The sequence below is a fragment of the Phoca vitulina genome, unplaced genomic scaffold (genome assembly GCF_004348235.1).
Source record: "Phoca vitulina isolate PV1807 unplaced genomic scaffold, GSC_HSeal_1.0 scaffold5, whole genome shotgun sequence".
Lineage (NCBI taxonomy): Eukaryota > Metazoa > Chordata > Mammalia > Carnivora > Phocidae > Phoca > Phoca vitulina.
In genome coordinates this window covers 25,014,798-25,023,998 of record NW_022589708.1, presented here as the reverse complement: position 1 = coordinate 25,023,998, position 9,201 = coordinate 25,014,798, and the positions used below count along the sequence as shown (strand labels likewise).

At 33.7% G+C, this 9,201-nt stretch overlaps 1 pseudogene; it reads left to right on the top strand.

Annotated features, from left to right (window-relative positions):
* Positions 1-271: 271 nt before the first annotated feature.
* LOC116631845 lies at positions 272-375 on the top strand (annotated as a pseudogene).
* The last annotated feature ends 8,826 nt before the right edge of the window (positions 376-9,201 follow it).

Sequence of the window (9,201 nt, the reverse complement as noted above, 5' to 3'; positions counted from 1 at the left end):
TCCTATCAAGTTATGCAGAAGCCATTGAAGACACTGATGACAAAAAATTCCATTGAGAAACAAAATGGGCTGGACTACAATGAAGATGGAGAGAAAAAGTTTTGGGAATTTAATGGACCTATCTGGAATCCTGGTTCTGACATTTAAATATCTTTGCAAATTTGCAAGGCATGCCAACTTTCCAAGTTTTGATTTCCTTATTCAAAGAATGAGATGCCATCGCCTATGATCGTAAGAATTAGGATTTTAAAATGTATCTAAAATCTTGATAATCGCTTCTCGGCCTTTTGGCTAAGATCAAGTGTAGTATCTGTTCTTATCAGTTTAAAATCTTGGTAAAAAATAGCAGTTTGATAATTTTAAAATGCACTTACTACTGGAATAAAATACACCCTGCTTCTTTACTATAGATTTACAAAGATGTGTGTGTGTGTGTGTTAAGTGTATATACAAAAGATATTTAAATAACAAAACAAGGAAAGAAAAGAGACTTGATTAAATACCGTAAAAGTTCAGGACAAATCTAAAATGACATAGAGTGAGGTAGCTAATGGAAAATTCCCAGAAGAAGTACAGTTTTAGAACATGGGAAGACGTCTTTTAGATGAAATTATGTGCATGAGTAACTATCGGTTCTAATTTTAATAAGATGGCCATTTTATAGCACTATGCATTAGTAGATAATGTGGAAAATAATACAGGGGTTCCTTTCTTAATGGTCTTAAATGATAAGGTAAAGATTCCTTGTTCTGATCTGATGGCATTAAGGGGCAACTACTGATTTTTTAAGTTAGGAAGGACATGATAGAATAGTGATTTTAGAACAAAATATACACCTACATCTTTGCCCAGTAGGTGATTCCTATAAGCAGAAAGATTTACCTTGCTACTTTTGGATGTCTCTCACCATCATTAGAGGTCATGCCAACAGGCGAATATAATTCATCTGATAAACACTTGAAGGAAAAATATGAGGCAGGGTATGATAAAAGATAACTGGAATACTAAAGTTCCTCAGTAATATCTTGTATTATAAAGTGATTAAATATCCCTATCAAATCAAATATGCTTCTTTTCTCCTTGAAACAGCATTGTGAATCTAGTAAGAAAATTCCTTTGATTTTGTATGCTTTAGGGCAACCAAGACACATGATTAGGTATGGCCCAGTCTTAATGCATTTTATCCTGGGAAGAATAGGGGTGTGAACCTAGATCTCCTGCGGCAGAAGGTTAAAGGCTCTTCTCTGCAGGTGGAAATTAAATGTATTGCTCCTAAAGAAGAGGCTCCTGAGAGAGTGTTGGAAATTCTGGCAACAGAACTCAATTCCCATATCCCATTTTCACTTTACAGGGAGGCAGATTCCCTTGGGCCAAGGACAGCATATTGTTCACACTTTAAAGTTTCCCTTACCATGATTGTAACAGCAAAATATCTTGTGACTGAGCTATGCATCTAAAAGAGTAATGTTTTAAATAAAAAAAAAATTTTTTTTACATATTATTTTTCAGTTACACTAGCTCTTTTTCCAAAACAACCCAGGGATTATACTGTCAACAGGGTCCAGGAAATAATAATTGCTCTGGTACTTCTGAAAAGACATTTTTTTTTTTTCTTAAACATCACTGCCATCTCCAAACAAGCTGTAGAGAAAAAAAAACAAAAACAAAATCTTAAAACCTTTTCATGTTACCTTCAATTTGTTATGGAGCAAGAAATATTTTTAGGTATTATTTGTTCATTCTTCCCAAATTATAAATTCACCAAAAACATATAATTTGTTGTAGTCCTATCATTTTAATATTTTTGGGAGAAATTCAATTAAACATTTGGTAAGTTTTTCTTTTCCTTTTTTATTGAAATATAATCAACATACAGTATCTTACTAGTTTCGAGTGTACATCATTGTGATTCAATAATTTTATACATCACACATTTTTCACAGAACCAGAACAAAGAATCCTAAGATCTGTATGGAACCACAAAAGACCCAAAATAGCAAAAGCAATCTCGAAAAAGAAAAACACAGCTGGAAGTATCACAATCCTGATTTCACATTATACTACAAAGTTATAGTAATTAAAACAGTATGGTATTGTAAGTTTTCTTTTGATGACTTGCTAATTTTCCTCCTTTTAATAACTTAAAAGAAAGTAAATTGATCGACTTATTTCGCTCAGCATAACACCCTCCAGTTCCATCCACGTCGTTGTAAATGGCAAGATCTCATTCCTTTTGATGGCTGCATAATATTCCATTGTATATATATACCACATCCTCTTTATCCATTCATCTGTCGATGGACATCTTGGCTCTTTCCACAGTTTGGCTATTAGAGGAAGACATGTATCATATGACCTCACTGATATGAGAAATTCTTAATCTCAGGAAACAAACGGAGTGTTGCTGGAGTGGGGGTTGGGGTGGGACAGATGGGGTGGCTTGGTGATAGACACTGGGGAGGGTATGTGCTATGGTGAGTGCTGTGAATTGTGCAAGACTGTTGAATCACAGATCTGTACCTCTGAAACAAATAATACATTATATGTTAAGAAAAAAAAAAAACAGAAGAAGATAGCAGGAGGGGAAGAATGAAGGGGGGTGAAATCGGAGGGGTAGACGAACCATGAGAGACGAAGGACTCTGAAAAACAAACTGAGGGTTCTAGAGGGGAGGGGTGTGGGAGGATGGGTTAGCCTGGTGATAGGTATTAAAGAGGGCACGTTCTGCATGGAGCACTGGGTGTTATGCACAAACAATGAATCATGGAACACTACATCAAAAACTAATGATGTAACGTATGGTGATTAACATAACAATAAAAAATTTAAAAAAAAGAAAGTAAATTGAGAATGTTAAAAATGGATTTAGAAAGATATCTTTGATTAGCATAGAGAAGGATATGAAATATTTTCACTGGCTCTGTAATAATAAATCATTGGATTAATTTAAAAAAATCATATTTTCCTTTAAAATCATCAACAACCCCAGATGCAAGGAAATATAAGAGAAATAAACACCAGTTGATGAGCACTTCATAGATTAAGCAAGAGATGGGATGCTCCATTCTTAAAGCCAGTAGCAAAATTTGGGATGTGGCCTACCAATGAGCAAGCCTAGCACCAAAAAAAGGACAGTGTATGCTCAGAGGACATGAACCAGCCAAACTTTTGATAATTGAATGGGCTGACATGTCATATTAGATTCTGGAGAGCCCCAGTGAATACACTATACTCTTGATATAGAGCAATTCTCCCTAACAACTGTTGAGTAAGGAGAAGTAAGGAACTCAACTGAAAAGCAGATTTCCCCTGTATTGTATTGTATTCTGCTGTATAAGGAGATTATATATGTATGGAACATATGCCAGACATCTATATTTTTTCAGGTCTGTGTTTCAGGATAGTATTGTTGTGTTACAATGTGGGAATTCATTCTACATTTTTAATTCTCTAGGTATTTGCATAAAGATGAGTTTTAAAAATTTATTTATTTTTAATCTGGAAGTTTATATCTCTTAATGCCCTTCTCCTATTTTGCCCATCCCCCCACCCACCTCCCCTCTGGCAACCGCCAGTTTGTGCTCTGTATTTAAGAGTCTATTTCGGGCGCCTGGGTGGCTCAGATGGTTAAGCATCTGCCTTCGGCTCAGGTCATGATCTCAGGGTCCTGGGATCGAGTCCCGCATCGGGCTTCCTGCTCCTTGGGAGCCTGCTTCTCCCTCTGCCTCTCTCTCTCTTTCTCTGTCTCTCATGAATAAATAAATAAAATCTTAAAAAAAAAAAAAGAGTCTATTTCGTTTGTTTGTTTATTTGTTTTGTTTTTCAGATTCCACACATAAGTGAAATCATATGGTATTTGTGATTTCTCTGACTTATTTTACTTAGCATGATACCCTCTAGTTCCATCCATGTTGTCACAAATGGTAAGATTCCATTCTTTTTTATGGTTGAGTAATATTCCATCATATAATTGCACACGCACTACATCTTCTCTATTCTTTTTTGTTTTTTTAATGTTTCAGTGGATTCACTAGAGGACATCTATGTCTAGAGTTGTTATTTTGGAACAATTAAAGATTCTAATTGCTTCAGTAGATTTGGGATTGTTAGTATTTTTCATTTGATAGTTTTGGTTTAGTCTTTTATAAAATAATTCATAGGAAACCATCAACAAACCATTAACAAAATGAAAAGGCAACCTACAAAATATATACAATATATGCAAATATTGGATCATTATGTTGTAACCTAGTATAATGAAAATAATGTAATATTACATATCAGTTATATCTGAAAATAATTAAAAAGTAAATATTGATAGAGTTGAATATATTATGTTTAAACTTTATTAGACAAAACAATAAGCAAAGAAAAATAATATACTTGAAAAATACTCACAATATGGATTAACACTCATGATATATACAGTAAAAAAAACTATTATAATTGCACATGTCAAGAGATGAAAGTGGCTTAACCTTGAATGCTTGTGTTGAAGGCAGTTAAAGCGATCACATTTTGGACACTCTGCCTTCCTTGCCTTTAGACTATGTAGTTAACATCATTTTTCCCATAATATCTCATGAAAAATTATGACTTTTTCAGGTAATAGCACCAGAGATGCTATTTTGACTTGTCCCTCAAAAATACACTGATAATACATTCTTTTTGGTCTACGTTCGTAGCAGAGGATATTAAAAATCTTTATACTAATTCAAGAGAAAATTCACTTTAAATTCACTTTTTTTTCCCTGCTCTAGCTTTCCAATATCAATAAACTCACTTTCAGGAAAGGGACTTCTCAGTGAATAACACTGACATATTTTCATCATGGTTACCAGTTGAGAAAGTGTATCACATGCATCTTACTTAAATCTAAAAATGCTGCAAGGCAGACAGGCTAAATATTATTATCACCATGAAGCTAATGGGGAAAGTGACAGCAAGACATATTATTTACAGGCCATTTATTTTCTAAGCATAGCTGTAAGTAATAGCGAGAGTTATGATTTCAAAACAAAAACAAAAATACATAGTCCCTGTTTTCCAGGGAGATCATTGCAAATACCATCAATAGGAATATAAATGCATCTCAGAAGTCTGGGAGAACTCAGAAAGGCTCCTTAGAGGATCAGTTAAATCGTAAATTGATCTAGGCCAAAGTGAGAAGATAGAAATTGAGAAATAAGGAAGGACTTCCAGCAACAATAATTTACACAAATAATAATTTACACAAAAGTCTTGAAATGTGAAATTGCAGAATTTATTCTGTAAATAAAGAAATCAGTAAAATCATCCTAGAATTGTGATCGAGCTGGAGAGACTCAATTCTAAATATGCTGGAAGCCTTTTTTCAAGTGTATGGAATATAGGTGGAGGCTTTTTTTTTTTTTTTTTTTAAAGATTTTATTTATTTATTTGACAGAGAGAGACCCAGTGAGAGAGGGGAACACAAGCAGGGGGAGTGGGAGAGGGAGAAGCAGGCTTCCCGCCGAGCAGGGAGCCCGATGCGGGGCTCGATCCCAGGACCCTGGGATCACGACCTGAGCCGAAGGCAGACGCTTAACGACTGAGCCACCCAGGCGCCCCAGGTGGAGGCTTTTTGAACAGTAGCTTAACAAGATCGAATTTAAAATTTTGGAAGATCATTCTGGTCAGTAAGGTGTAAATGTCATTGGAACAGCAAAAGATTAGAGATTAGAAGGGAAATGGGAGATTTACAATAATCCAGGCAGCACATATGAGGACCTGAAAAATAGACATCGGCACTGGGAGCTTGAAAGTGATAAATGATACTGAAACGTAACAGAAGCAGAAAGTTAGGATTTCCTCAATGCTTGCAAAAAAGGAAGAACAAAGAGCATTGTGGTGACAGTGGGACTGAGGATGGAAGAAGATTTCAGGTCATTGGACGGAAAGGATTTCAGGAAATTATAAGGACTTTAGGTTTGACTTTGTTAAACAGAAAGCCATGGAGGTCTTGATTTAAAAAGGAAAGCAATTTGCTTTAGGTTATAATCACTTTGACTGTTGGGTTGAGAGTAGACCATGGAAGATAAAAGTAGACGTATCACGAGCTATGGTAATTCAGATGAGAGAGAAGAGTGGCTAAAAGCAGGTGGTAGTGGTGCAGAGGGTGAGAGGCGGTTCAGACTATTTTAGAAAAGTATAATATGGTTTCTTTTTCATTATTACAAATATATTTCAACTTTGGTTTTTAAATCTACTTTGAGATTTGAATTAACTATTTTAATATCTTTTTAAGATACTGTAGAGTTTTTGGTGATTTCTACTTTATCTGTTATATCCATATCTTAATTCTAAGATTACAACTTCTAAAATTTGAGGGCTGAATTTTTCTTTTTTTTTTTTTTTGAGGGATGAATTTTTCATATAACTTATCTTATGTAAGTTTTATGTTGATCAATTTTTTGCATTCTCAGGAAAATCATACTGTGAATGCTACCACATAAATATTATATATATAGGCCTTTGTTTATGCATATAATAAAAATGTACTTCTGTTTATATATAAGCATATGTGTCATTTTCCAAGTAAACATCTGTATATAGATAGAATATAAAATATTTTTATTACAGAGATAAGGTATATTATTTCTTACCATTCCTTACTTTTTTTTTCCTGTGTCATAATTACTTTTCTCTTACTGTTTTGCCATTTCCTTTCTGAGTTTGACCATTTTTCCTTCTCTTCATATTTATTATTTTCTTTCTTCTTGTGGTTTGTTTTTGTATTAAACAGTCAACTGGGTTAGAGGTTTTGTTCTAATTTGCTTATATAAGAGTCTGACTCCTATTTTATTACCCAGTGTTGTTATATTGTTAAAAGAAAAGGCTATATTAAGTCAAAATAGATATTTGGTAGTTGACTAAGATTTTCTAAGTCCCTTGCATTATCTGCTAGTGGTTAATGCATTAATTTATACTAGACTTATATAATACAAGATTATATATTGCAACTTCCATAGTAATCATTAAGATAAGGAAAAATTGTAAGTAAGAAATTGATAGAGGGAAATGGAATATAAATAATTTATAATTTTCAGTTGTTCTGCCATTTGAAGACATTATAGGTAAATAAATAAATATTGAAGAAATCATCACCGGCATACCTGCGCTACAATATATTCTAAAATAAATTTTTGAAGTTGAAAGGAAATTATACCAGATCACAACTTGAATATATTGAAACAAGTGAAGAACAAAGACAATTGTGCACAAGTGGGTAAAAATAAAAATAAAGGTTTACTTATAATAATAAATAAATAAATTTTATTTTAATAAATTTTAAGTTGCTTAGACTACATTTTATTTTTATTTTTTTATTTTTTTAAAGGTTTTATTTATTTATTTGACAGAGAGAGACACAGCGAGAGAGGGAACACAAGCAGGGGGAGTGGGAGAGGGAGAAGCAGGCTTCCCGCAGAGCGGGGAGCCCAATGCGGGGCTTGATCCCAGGACCCTGGGATCATGACCTGAGCTGAAGGCAGACGCTTAACGACTGAGCCACCCAGGCGCCCCTACATTTTAAGCTCTCATTAAAACAAACTAGGAAATTTCTGTTAGAAGAAATCACACTTTGTTGCCTTATTTTATTATTATGTTCTTCCTGCTATTGAATTTCAGATGAAGGGCAAATAGTTTGTTTGACAGTATGTCACATAGTTTCTCTGAAAACTTAGAGAATGTAAATTTCAAGTTGACAAAATTACTTCAAAAATGACTTCTAAGTCTATGTATATATGATTTTCCTTTTTTGAAAGCAGTTAAAGAAGAAAATGCTTTTCTGTTCATTATTTTCATCATGTGCATGGCAGATATTTTAAAATACCCTTCTTTCAATTTGAAGTAGTAATAATGGAGAAAGGAATAATACTGTTTATAATGTTCAACCATAAATGAGTGCTAGTAATTATTGATTGAATATCAAACCATAGGTCAAGTGCAGAAAGTATAAAGATTAGTGAAAGCTTTAGAGTTCTATGGAGGATTTCCATTTTTATTAGTTTCAAATGTGCCAAATCGTACGACGAGTTCGGCAAATATAATGAGTTCAGATACACCGCCAGTGATTCAGAGGGCACGTTGTATCTGCTCTTAGAGCAACATTTTAATCCCTATAATATCCGTCTAAAATTCTAATGGACTTTAACTTTAAACTATATACTAATGGCTTACACGCTATACCATGCATATTAGGATGTGAAATCCAACCTGGTTCAGAGGAAAAATTCCTTTTAGATCACAGCTACTTCTATGAAACAGCTGCTGTTTCTTAACTAAATGACATGAAGGAAAGTAGACTTCAGTTACCATTCATTTCCATGGCAAAACCTATGTTAAAAGTTTTTCCTTATAAGAGCTTACTTAATAAGGTGTTGTATTTGCTACCAGTCATGCATGTATTGAAAGTTAAAAGTGACAAAAAGAGAATGGCATAGACCACAAATTGCCTGAAGACTTGCCAACATATATAAAATACTAAGTTTTTATAGATGGTTATTTTAAAATATTCATGATTAAAAAATATTCATGATTAATTTCCAAATAGGAAGTATATTGAGTTTGTAGGTGAAAAAAATCGTTTATTTCTTTGTTTTGAATATGGTTTCCTGGAGCATGTTAAATATGATTGGTGCTGAAAAGTAGGCAAAGGTAATTTTGATAAAGGTGATAGAAGTATTGTTAATAAAGACCCATACCCACGTAACATTTATTAGATATGCTTATGTGAGGAGCTAGCAGGAGAAAGACTTTTATCTCATACCCATGTGATTAAGGATCATACTCACAGGGATGTGAAGTCCAATTGCCGATTTAAAACCTTACTTTAACATTTCCTAGCTGTGTAAGCTTGGAAAAACAAAGAAATCATTTGTTTATTACTTGTGAAATAAAGGAAAATGTATCTAAGAGATTCTCATAAGGAAGAAGTGAATTTAAGATTCCAACTTTGAAGAGTAGTTATAGTTACATTTTCTTTCTCCTCAATCATTTTTGAAATAATTTTAAATTGAGATATAATTCATACACTATAAAACTTATGCTTTAAAAGTGTATATTCAGGGGGTGCCTGGTTGGCTCAGTTGGTTAAGTGTCCGACTCTTGATTTCAGCTCAGGTTATGATCTTAGGGTTGTGAGAGCAAGCCCCGGGTTGGGCTCCACACTAGTTGTAGAGC